This window comes from Platichthys flesus, chromosome 1 (assembly GCF_949316205.1).
Source record: "Platichthys flesus chromosome 1, fPlaFle2.1, whole genome shotgun sequence".
NCBI classification, from domain to species: Eukaryota; Metazoa; Chordata; class Actinopteri; order Pleuronectiformes; family Pleuronectidae; genus Platichthys; species Platichthys flesus.
Window position 1 is genome coordinate 22,691,120 of NC_084945.1, and position 12,934 is coordinate 22,704,053.

Below are 12,934 nucleotides of genomic sequence, written 5' to 3' on the forward strand. Positions count from 1 at the left end.
GCACCCTCTGACATACAGCCGACCGCACACCATCTCACTTCCTTGGCAACAGTGACTCATTTCCCTAACAACAGTGCAAGGACAGTTTCATTAAAAAAAAGGAACCTGCCGCCGCTGCACAATCAGTCACAGATGGAAGCTGTTAAGAACACAATGACTAAGGTATGCCAGGACAAACTTTGCTCTACAGTGTACAACCATACCATTTACAGTATATAATTTTAGCCAAAGACCAAGAAGAAGCCAATTCATCTGGAAAACAGCAACATATGACAAATTAAACTATTCAAGTTTCATAATTATAAAAGATTTATCATCAATATCCAGCAGTAAAAAAGTCAATAGACCTGTCAAGATAGCGTCCCTTTTTTCATGACCCCTTGGTCAGGATGATACCAGTTTGCACAAATCTATGGAGCGATGTTCTGCCAGTCTTCAGAAATGATTATTTTAGCTGCTCTGTGCTGGAGGGGGGTTTCACGCCTCTACTTTAAAATACTGTGAAGGAGTTCTATTTGATTCACCGTCCTTTATAAATTCTTGTGTGGTTTTTGCAGTGTGTTTGGATTATTGTCATGATGGGAAATTCCTTTTCTGCAAAACTTCTTGAGACTTGGTGTCATATATTCATTCAGTATATCGGTATACAAACTTTATCTATAAATGTCCTCTCCCCTACACCTTTAGCACTCATTCAGTCCCACATCAGCACACTTCCACCTTTATGTGTCGTGGTCAGCACTATGCCTGCTCAGGAAATTCCTCATCACGTGGAGCCATGTTGTTCGAGTCACAGCCCAAGCCAAAGCTGAAGATGACAACAGGTTCTTTTTTAACGTTGTTCATGCGATTATACTCAGCTGACTTTTGCTGCCGTGGTCACAGATATTCTGACTGGATGCATTGAGGTTGAATTTCCAGGCCTGTTTGCTCAATTTAGTCTAACTGGTTTGTTTTAAAGGAGACAGCTTATGCTTTTTCAGTTTTCCTCTTGCCTTTAGTGTGTTACAGATATGTTGTTTATATGTAAAACGTCTGCAAAGTAAAACAGCCTAAAGTCAGCAGTAAAGATAGCTGGACTCCCCCACAGAAAACCATGCTCCTGAAATGCCTCGTCAGTAGGCCGCCCAATACTTTGGATAATACACAGCACAAGACATCAAATCAAAAAAACTATAACTAAATAAGACCTGTGTAAACTAGAAGACAGGACAGTATCACAGTGCAGGATGGCTGACCTTTACTTCATCAATGGAGTAGCTTTCTTTTGACTACATGCGACATCTGAGCCTTGAGCTTTGGGACGCTCCATTGGTTCACTGCACCCCCCCCGTGACAGCTGCGACCTGTGTGGCACTCTCACAAAGACGTAATGAGTGTGTATTGTGTGACACTGCATATCATGCTTACAGGTTTGTCGCTGTGTGCTGGATTATTGATATTTAATTCCTTATACAACATTTTTTGAGGAATTTAATGGCCCGCTTGCTAAAGAGGAGCAGCAGGTCAATTTCATCACATTATGCAAAATGTCAAAGAGAGACATTTTTATATCTGGATGTTGTGTTGCTAATTTCTGATTGTCAGGTATAAACCCAATGATATTTTAGTTTGAGTTTCAAATGGTATATGAAGAGAAAAAGGAGTGCATCAAAAATGTTAAATGTGTATTTAGCAACAATTATCAAATTACAGTTTCAGCATTGTATACAATGTGATATCTTATAGTGCATGGAATCGTGCAGGTCAGCCACCAGCCAGATCCCGCTGCATCGCTCTCTTGTATCTCATTGTCTCAACTCTAGGTCATTTCCGAGCCCTTCTTCTCAAATAGAGAGCCAATCCTGGCTAATCACTCATTAACCAGGCGAGCACAATGAATGGCTTGTTGAACCAGCAGAACCTCCCGCTGGCATGAAAGAGAGAATGCACATACTCACACAACACAAACATCAAGAGCAGACCTCTCTCTGCCATATAAATAATCACATACGTCGCATTGATGGAGCTCCACAAGAGAAATTAATGATGCACAAGGCAAAAACTAATAATAGCAATATTTTCTTGCAGATTTAAACTCACCAACTTCCTGTAGACATTATGAAAATTATATACTTTTGTGCCCGAAAGCTGTTTACCTGCTGCATTGCAAAGTTCTCTTTTCATCTAGTGTCCTCCGTTACTAATGTATTTCAAAGGTAAGCTGTTTTTCAGCTGAGCTCTAAAGTGAGTTCTGCAAACTCTGCGTCTCAATGGCACTTTTCCAGATGGGATGCTCTCATAAGCATTGCATAATGTCCTTGAACCATAAAAAACACTAAAAATATAAAGGGGAAAAGAGAGAGAAGGAGAGAAAAAGAGAGAGAACAAAAGCGAGAGAGAGAGAGAGAGAGAGAGAGAGAGAGAGAGAGAGAGAGTGAAGGGGGGGAGTGAGAGAGAGAGAGAGAGAGAGAAAGGGCAAGACACCCACACATCAGCATCATCCACACTCAAAAAGAGCATTTGCAGGAGGCATGCAGCGGCTCATGTCACCTGCAGGTATTTCAACATCTGATCGAGAAGTTGGACACAAGGTTATTTCATGTGGCTCAAAGCATTTTCACGATCAACACATTATCGCAACCGAGTGCATTGTGGGCATTATACAAGGTATAGGATTCTGATTGTATAATTGATTTTATCTTTTTGGTTATAAATAAATGATTCGCTTTTGAGTGTGAGCCGACTTTAAATCACACTTTATCACCACACTGCTGAAGGCAGACTCATTTTAATTAGTATTTTCACAAAAAGGGACCGTGGACGGAGAAGGCGCCAAGGAAATGGAGCAATTTAACAGACAACAGGGCGAAGAGGCATTTCTCTAATGGCACTCCAAAACATCCCATCTCCTCTGGGCGGCACAGATCTTCTCCAAACAGCACAAGTAAAAGAGGGCACAGCCCTTTTGCGGCCCCTGAAGAGTTTTCCTGAATAATGTACATTAACGCTCTTGAACAAATCTAACTGAAAATTAGAAACTACATGATGTCAATAGAACAGACATAAAGAATACATTAGTTTATATAATAGCAACCTATACAAATATGCTGCAATCATTTTAAAGCATTAATGGCAATTTAAAAAGAACATGCTTTTCATCACTGCAGATTAAACTTACTATATGTACCGTGTTTCACAATAATTATCGAGACTGTGGGGACCCACCATAATTTCTTTTGTCCAACCACAGTTTCACAATGAACCCCAAAAAAATTGTATACTGCTCATTATAACATAATAACATTATAAGTCAGAATGATGTTGCTTCTTCTCTGTTTAATCCTACTTTACTAGTCATTGTTAAAGTACAAATTATGTTTGGTATTGTAAAGCTAACTCTGGATGTTCAAAATTGGTGTCCTGCTTAATGTGTGTGTTTGACAGTTAGTGTAACTGTCGCTCACACAGTCTCACTCACTCACAGCAGACCAGCTGCACCGAGCTGAATTCATGTCTGCCTTCACACTTAACTTAGCAATGGACCATCTTTCAGCAGGTTGTTTTGGTGCATTAGACTGTAACCACTGTGAAACAATTTGAATATTTTTGTCTTACTGCCGTGTAGTCTGTCTCTGCCCTGTCTCTCGACCACTGTTACTCTCTTTCTCTCTCATTGAGTTTGGAAGTGACGATCTTTAAAAGTGTGTGAACAATTTACTTTTAAACCTCAAAGAAAGTTGTGTAATGCTGAGTTCACATGACACAGCAGCACATTGTCACTGCGGTATGAACCTTAAAGTTGTTTACAATCCTCTTGTAAACAAACAAAAGGAGAATAATGGCACAACAAGGAGATGTTGTGCTGGCTGTTCCTTGTGAAGTCAACTTTACACAGTTAGCAGCTAACGGGCTCTGAAATAATAGTAGCTTTAATAAACATTTTGACAACTTGTCTACCTTGTGTCTTAGCGATGTTTATCCAGAGAGGAGACGGCGACGTCACATGAGCTAAACAAAGCACAGGATTGTCAGGTTTACTGCCCCCGCATCAGACGCTGCCACAGTTTGTTCAGTGCATTATAAGAGACCCGACTAATCGATTACTAAGTTAGTTGCCAACTACTTCTATAAATCGATTACAATCGATTAGTTGTTGCAGCCCTATAGCAGAGACGGACTTAAGCCATAGGTTAAGTAACTATAATGCAATTAAAAGGTGAGCAAAATGAAATGTCCTATCACCTTGAATAAAATCCTGGATTCCTCTTGGTTGGAATATTGTGGTTTGATAATATTAGTGCACAACATATATAACAGGTCTAGTTGTTTTTAGACATTTGAAAGAAGAATTGTTACACGATATATCTTTAACTACACAATTTTCCACTGACCTGCTCAGTCATAAGAAAATCTAATGAACAGCACTTCAACATAGCACATTTGAAAAGAAGCTAAAATGTGAGAGTGGACCAGGTCTAAGAATATTTGAAGCATCACCATAAAAACAAACATTTGCAAACAAATCTATTGCTTAAGGACTGTTAGCCTACATAAGGAAACAACGTAAGTCTTCTTGTAAAAATAATCTTGCAGAGCCCATCAGTGCTGTTCAGATCACACGCGCATTTCTCTTCTTGAGTATATACCAGTTTGTGACTCAGAGCGCAGAAGCCATTACTGGGATGTTCTGTGGTGGCAGGCATGTACACGTTGGGCTTATATGCAAGCGGAGTAGAATCCTCTAATCCCCAGTAAAAACTGTGTTTTCAAGAAGCCCTGGTGGTCTTTGTGTTAGGATGCTGGCCAACAATGTTCCAGTTTGTGTCAAGTCAAAGATTGTGTTGTTGTCTTTTCCCTCTGTCCCATAATCTCTCCACCTATAGCTCTCAAACAATAATAATGATTAAAATATAAATAATAGCTTTGTTCTCCCCACCATGATGCACTGGCAGTTTGATAACAAAGTACAGTTGTGGAACTTGTTCAGGATGTGCAGAGATGCATAAACAAATATAAATCAGCTCTAATAAGCTGCTGGAGGTCGCCATGTTACAGAGTAATGCTGCATCACTTTAATTGGAATCACAATGCAACACAATACAAAGAATAGAAGTTAAAAACAACAATTTGCCCTGGTGCGTGGCAGTTTGCTTTGCCTTTGTTTTTACTTTAAAAGTTGCTGTTATTTAGGTTCATCTATGTGATGTCATGTCACTGACACCAGCATGTCTGCACTTGAAAAAACAAAAATCCAGACACAAGGAGAAGCTCCACAGAAATACACTCAACATGTCAAGTCATTGCAAACCACTGAGTCACTGTGCTGCCCTCAGGGCTCTTCACTCCCTGTATGTGTCCTTCTACTAATTAGTGCTTTACAATTGCAACAGGGCTGTTTGGAAGCGTGCCTTGTCCTTATGATTTTAGATGAAGCCAGACGTAAATATAAAACCACCTTGAATACAAACAAGTGATTTTGATTAAAGTCGTTAAAGGAGTTGATAGATAAACTCTTGCACACCAGTGATTTGTGATGATTTATGTGCCATTGTAAAAGAGACTTATTACCCCCCAAAAAATGTAAGATTAAAGGGATAGTTCCAAAAATGAAAATCACTCGGAGGTGATCGAGGGGTGGGCGAAAGGTTTGAGTCCACAAAACACTTAAGAGTGTTTCAGCCAAAGTGACCTCTTCTCCGTAATAAAAAACTAAACATGCCTCCATACTGCTCCTGTCATCAAAGTGTCCGCAAGCCCCAACATTCATAATCGCCAGTAGTTATTGTCAGACAAGTACATTTAATATTCAAATTAATGGTCACAAGCTTGTGGTACTGACACTAAAGGCTTACAAATCACAACTACACTATCAAGAGATATTTTTGAGAGCAGATTCGTGAAGAAGACCCCCAAAAACTTGAGCACAGGATATGCCAAAGGAAACTGAGATATCACAAATTTACAACAAGTTTGAAAAGGTCTGAAAAGTAACAGCTTTGAAGTCACTGATGCTAGAACGACCTGCATGGTCACAAGAGTGAGTCATAAATGATCCTATGGTGTAGCTTCAAAACTTCAGAACAGCCCTGATTTGAATCTGTACGGAAATATTTGGTTATAATAACTACGGCAGAGCAGATCATTAGTCAGAAGTGTTATCTATGTGGTTTGCAAATATTCTGAATGAGAGTGGCAGTGTCATTAAAATGTGCAGCTAGGATAACCACGAGCAGTTAATTCAAGTTTGCTTGTGTTTAATTAAAACAAGTCAGTAGGTTAAAGTGAGAAAAATAAGCGTTCAGCAGCATAGAGAAAGATAAAACCACTTACTCAAAGTTTCCACTGGGCAGTTAAAACAGTGAAGTGGGGTCTCCCGCAGATTTGATGACGTCAATGACAGAGGCATTTGAGCCTTTAGAGCACCTGGTCCTGGTGGCATCCTGCTAGTGCTGGTTATTTTTCTACAGTGGGGAAGTTTCCTGCAATTTAGTGACGCAATATGGAGGAAATCCTGGGAGTGAGAGATGGAGAGAGGCATCACCCATGGTAAGGTCATCTCTCCCCAACACTCCAGCCTCATACGATCAAACCGGTAGGTTCTGAGATGAAGTTAGGTTGATTATAAATAGACCAAACAATCCTATTAAAAACAATCCAGATGAGTTTGGTGGTTCCAGTGAGAGAGGCAGTAAGTGGCCTGAATCACAGACCAATGACCTGATGACCAGTGTTTTTGCTCTGACTTTCGATCCTTTCCCTTTTTAACACTGTGACTTGTTGTCAAAAATAGAAATTCAGTGGGTCAGAAAATCCTTATGAGGTTATGTTTAAAGCTTAAAGTGGAGCGTTGTGACTACTTGACCAAAAAACAACTATTAATACTACAGAATCCCCAAAATCCCCATGTACAGGTTGCATGGTGGATCTCTCTCTTCATTTGCATGAACAAAAATTAAGCATGTGAAAAGAAAAGGAGGCTTTATAGCATGCATCTCAAAGGCTGTGGTGAAGAAGGATTAGTGCTGATCTCCGGCTCAAAGCACCAGAGTCAGAGTTAATGAGTCCGATTAGTCTCCAGAGTGTGTTCAGGGATTAGAGCACTGTCCACTAAGAGGACCCTTCTCATTTCAAGCCTGAGGAGGAGGAGGAGGAGGAGGAGGAGGAGGAGGAGGAGGAGGAGGAGGAGGAGGAGGAGGAGTGGCGGCAGCGGGGGTGACGTAGAGAGCCTGCTCGAAAAGTGGACGAGGGAACGTGAGGATGAATGATTAGAGACAAAGGGAGAGAAAATGGGAGAGAGGGTGGAAGTGGCTGAAATCATTAGGGTTTTGAGTGGCTAGATGCATTTGGGAACATCATAGGGTCTAATGACAACAGAAAATGCCTATTATGTGAGCAATCAGCCACTCTGTGTCTCTGTGTCTCTGTGTGTGTGTGTGTGTCTGTATGTGTGTGTGTCTGTTTGTGCGTGTGTGTGTGTGTGTGTGTGTGTGATATTTCTCGACTGAGATAGGAAGGAGGTCTCAAACAGCATAAGGTGAAGTAGGTTTTTCCTGACACCTCAAAACCAAGTCATAAGTCTAAAACAGGGCATTAAAACTGGGTCAGAAGGTGAGGACCGGCCGAAATGTCCTCAGTCAGATAGCTGTACATATACACACACATTCGCAACCTTTATTAAAGACAAATTATGCAACGTAATTTTGCAGTACTACAGCACAAATAGGATTCATGTGGTTGTATAGGTCTTTATGAAGCTCTCTTACAGGAACAGAAATATTTGTCTTGCCCTTATAATAAACAAAATGTATGAAGAAGTTAGCTGTGGACTGAGAAAGATAATGAAAGCAGAACTAGAGTGTCTCTCAGCAAGAGATGGCGTCAGCCCTCGCTCTATAGAAGATGTTACATTCACATTTCCTGTGGAAGTTCTCCATATTTCCTGTCAAGGTCGCCGTTATTGTCAAGCACAGATGAGACGCTTGCACACGAGAGGATTTGTTTAGGTGAGTTACACAAGACTGCAGCTTTCTCTTTAGCATCAGTGATGATGCATAGGACAAATAACTTTCCCACTAATGAGTATAATTTATATCTGTAAAAACCTCGGGAGGAGTTAGACTAAAGAGAAAAGCAGCAGTTTGTCAGCAACCATAGCCTGGTCAGATAAACAGTACAATTAAGGATACAGACTGTTTACAAAGGGGAATAAATCCATTTACATTGATCCACAAAAGCCCAAAGTATTTGATTATCTCTTATTCGAAATATATAATTTTCCTGTGTCAACTGAAATTTTTCTTACCCGGAAATCACCTCTTCTTCATCACCATAAAACAGTAGCTGTGCTGTACTGCTAGCAGCAGGTTCTGTTTTCAACGTGACAATAAGAAAGAATTTCCAGTAGTCCAGCATTAACCAGTGCTATAAACGCCTAAAATGGCAAACTGTACCACAAGGAAGACTTGGTTGGCACTAGTGTTGCCAATTACAACACTATCAAATAGGCCATACAACAATGAAAGCAATCATCACTTCGATATAGGGTAAGTGCATACAGCTAGTTTAAATGTGTTATAAAATGTTTTGTTTTGTTAATGTACAAGCATAAGAATGGTGTATCGGCTGATACGCAAAGTCCAGGGATTGGGAAGGGGAAATGGTATTGGAACATCTGTACTAGATATAAAATGTTCTGGAGAAAATGAAAAAAACTTACAAATTCTCATAGAAGACTCCTGAATGTAGAGAGTTCACTTTGGAATCACTGCTTTGTGCTGCCTACACCGTCAGCTTACGCTTCATGACGGAGGAAAAAAAGAGAAACACCAAACAACTCCACCACTGGTTATTAAGAGACTGGTCAAAAAACAACGGTGAGGAGAGTCGACTGTGTCATCACTGCAAACAGCCCCAGGGCTATTCATGGCTTTTCTGTTTGTGTGAGCATGTGCTTGTGACCGTGCTGCCCAGCCTGCAACAGACGTTCCCTGTCCAGCTCCAGCAAAGTGAAAAATCAATCTATTAACATGCACAATCACAACAAGCTTCCCATCTTCTCATAATGAGATACATCGCAGCCTCACAATGGATAATTGTTCACTGATGGCAATTGCCAATGTACGGGTCATAATTTAGATTACAGCTTTTCTATGAGAGGACCCAGGCACCACAGCAGCGCATTGATCCACTGATCCATGACCAGGAATTTAACCCCTGCCCACGCTGGTGCCACTTTGTCATCTTAAATGCCGATAACACTCAACCAAACCAGCTCCGTACCTCAAGAGCGATGCCCTCTTTCCCCTCTCCCTGGATTTTTAACCCGATGCATTTCTCGCTCAAAAACATTTGTGACGTAACTGTTTTGCTATGCTCACTATTTAAATGTCATGTGGCTTAAATATCCTGTGCATGCCAGATAATAAGAACGATGGGTCGCTGTCGTCATCACAGAAACCAGCTACTGCTAAACCCTTTAAGCCACCTCCATTTACTAGAGTAGAATTGGAAAACGGATTAATGATGTAATCGTCCAAATGACACCAACCCCACACACAAGCCGTTTACGTCATCCCTATGCAGATGGTGACGCTATGTATTCTCTATATGATCAGATACATGAGGCCAAGTGTATCTGCATGCCCGGAGTTCCAGAACCAGGGATGCAATTAACATCCGATCGCAGGGTTTCCACCATTTTTTCTACTCCCATTGTTTGATAACAAAAAACAAGGAATTCAGTTAACAGTGCAAGCGCCGGTCGCTTTTGAGCTTCAGCTAACAGCTTTAATCAGCAGAATTACACTCACATGTAGTTCTGGTGGAGGAACATAGTGCGATATGTTTTCACAAGATGTTTGCACAGCTACACAATCTCTGTTAGACTCAGAAGTTTCTTTCATCCAGTGTTTGAGCAACGCAACGATGCCAGGAAAAACCCACTTTAGAAAAAGTTACGGCCGAGGAACTGCGCTGAAGAACGAGGGCTGAGTTTGAACGAGGGATACTCATATTTCATACGATAATATTTACACTGTTGCCTGGCAGAATATTTGAAATATTCATTAGAGCTAAAAAAGTGGATTCAGATGTAGAGAAAATACCGCGTTGTGGTATCATGATGTGTATATAAGCAGATTAACTGATGTATTCGCCCAATTCAAACTAGAATTACATCCTCACGGTACACATTGGCTTTTGTCAACCAATCACACGGCAGGAAATAGTCACAATCTTCCCCTCTGAGTTATGGTGTAGAATAATGTCAAGAAACATGTCTTTATAGAACATTAGGACGTCACAGTGATTCTGACCATTGGCCATTTGGGTATAAATGTCATAAATTCAACATTTTATCCAATAAGACATTTGTGTGAATTTTTTTACATTTAGCATTTAAATTATCGACTCCGGGCCAACATGTTATATAAAACCCCAAGATTTGTCCGGCTTTTATGTCGTTTTTGTAAAAAGTTGTAGTTGTAAATTCATTATTTATCTTATTCTATTTTGTTTGACTGATATTTTAGTGCTGATTATGTGTACTCAATTATCCTTAATTGTTCTGGTAACCATTTATCTCTGAATCCATGTGTTTTTGTCCCATTTTTTATTCGATTTTTACATCCTATGTTTTGTCAATCACCTGTAAAGCACTTTGAATCGGATTTGAATTGTTTGAAAGGTGCTATATAAATAATAATGTTATGGGGCAGATGGACGGAAGGGTGAATAACCCCAAACATGATGACTCCAGCTACAGGTTGCACTGCAAGGAGATATAAAAAGCCATTGTTTGGGTGGCTGGATCACTTGATTGTATGTGTATAAAGCCATACAATGTATATACATTGTCTGCTCCTTCAGTGTTGTGTTAGGTGGACATCTACATCCACAGCGGTCACATCAGCTGGCCTGCAGCATTACAAACACACAAGGTGGTGCATACTGCTGGGTTAACAAAAACAATGGTGGTTGACAGTGACTCCACACGCCCATGTTCACCATTTAGAAAACTGTTTTGTCGTCAGTCCTAAATTGACTCGCCTCTGAGCAGCCACTGTGATGCACTGACTTAAACTACGAAACAGCATCTCAACCAACTTTTCAACATGCAAGTTATCCAGAATCAGTTTTTTACAAACCACAACACCATCAACAAAATTAATTAAAAAAAACATCTCATGGCAATTTTTCACAGTAAAATGCAGCAGTACAACAAACGGCACTGTGCTATCCATTGTCAGTAATTAAAACAGCAGGGATGGCTGCATCTTTTTCAATGACATGTTCAAGGCCATACTGTGTACGATGGCTTTAGGTCAAACAATACTGATTTCTAAAATCCTTCTTTATTCAAAACCATCTGTGACGCAGGGAGTGAAGGACAGAGCAGTAATGTAACAGCCACATCTTTTATAATCCAAAAAGCGAGTTCTCTTGTTCCAATATGAATTGGACCTTTCACAAAGAGACTCAAGTCACTAGTGACTCTGAAATGAGAGGTTAGATTCACTGCTAAGCTCATGAGCTTTATGTTCTATTAGGACATATAAAGGGAAACTATTACAGGAAGGATCTTAGACAGCACAGCTGCACTTTTACATTCTTCAAAAAAAGGCTTTAGTTCCCTGAAAATATTTTGGGGTTGGCCGTATTTGGAAGAACACGAAGTCACTGACAACTGACAACACAAGATGACATGGCAGACCTGTGCAGGTTTCATTGTTGTGTCTGTGTACAGACACATCACCAAGGAAATTATCAGTATTCAAAAATAATAATAATCTCCGGAAAGACAATGGAAGCCCATTTTGTTAAGACACATCTTGAGGTCGTTGTAATGAGAAACTTTCCCATAACAATGACCTCCCAAATCAAAATAATGACTCACTATCTCAAAATATTCTCTTACAGAAAAATCGACAAAGTATCTCAAAATAATGACCCAAAGTAACGATTACAACCTTAAATATAAATTTCAAAAATAATTTGTTACTGTCTCAAACTAAATACCTAACTCAAAAATGATGACTCGCTTGAAATAACGATTTATTGAGATAAAATATTAACTGACTAACATAAAATAGTGAGTTACTAACTCAAACTAATGACCTAGTATAACGAAACAATGTCCAACTCAAAATTACTTAGTAGCTTAATAGAATGACTTGGTGTCTTGAAAAAGATGACGTACTAAATCAAAAACGATGACTCCATCTCATAATTTTGACTTTTTAAAATCTCATATTTTGGACGTTAGCACCTATCTTGTTATCCTCGACTTGTCAGTGTCACGGAGGCTGATCCCCTCCGTGTGTTCAAGCAGGCACATGAGGTGGTGGCCACCCGGGACTGGTTCACACATGGTGATTAAACAGGAGGGAAACAAAGAGGGACTCCAGCTCACATACCTGCCCGGGACTCGAACACGGACGAGCGGGTGGACTCGTGTCCGTGGAGCCGGTTAGCTTTAGCTCCTGAAGTCCAACCAGACCCACACCGAGCTCCACTCAGTCCCACGAGTGAGGATGGTGAGAGCAGGGCAAACACCAACACACAGACACACACAAACACACACAAACAAGTTGAACTGCTCCTTCAGGTTCGAAAACCTTTGAATGAAACTCCACCAGAACAAAAAACAAAATCTAGTCTCAGCGAGAAGTTCTCTCCGACGAACGAAACAAGGGTTTTGACCGTTTTTGGGGGGGGGGCTCTCAACTAACCTTCCTCTTTCAAATCAGTTCCAGCTCCTTCCGGCTTCCACACCTTGTCGCTATGTGAATATGAAATGAACTTTCCGTGTCTTACCTGCTGGGGCGGGTCACATCCCGCGGACAGATCTACGGGAGCAGCTGGAGGTGGAGGTGCGGGGCGGAGGAGAGCGTGCTGCGGTCCCCGCGCTCCTGCTGCTGCTGCTGCACGGAGCGAGCACGCCACACCTCCATCT

At 40.7% G+C, this 12,934-nt stretch overlaps 1 protein-coding gene across 3 annotated transcripts in view; it reads right to left on the reverse strand.

Moving 5' to 3' along the window:
• The window catches only part of adcy7 (adenylate cyclase 7), a 56,193-nt gene extending 43,296 nt beyond the window's left edge, over nt 1-12,897 (reverse strand). For all 3 annotated transcript variants that reach the window (XM_062389046.1, XM_062389041.1, XM_062389033.1), the window contains exon 1: nt 12,796-12,897. The gene's annotated coding sequence lies outside the window, so the exon portion shown is untranslated. The remainder of the gene's footprint in view (nt 1-12,795) is intronic.
• Between the last annotated feature and the right edge of the window lie 37 nt (nt 12,898-12,934).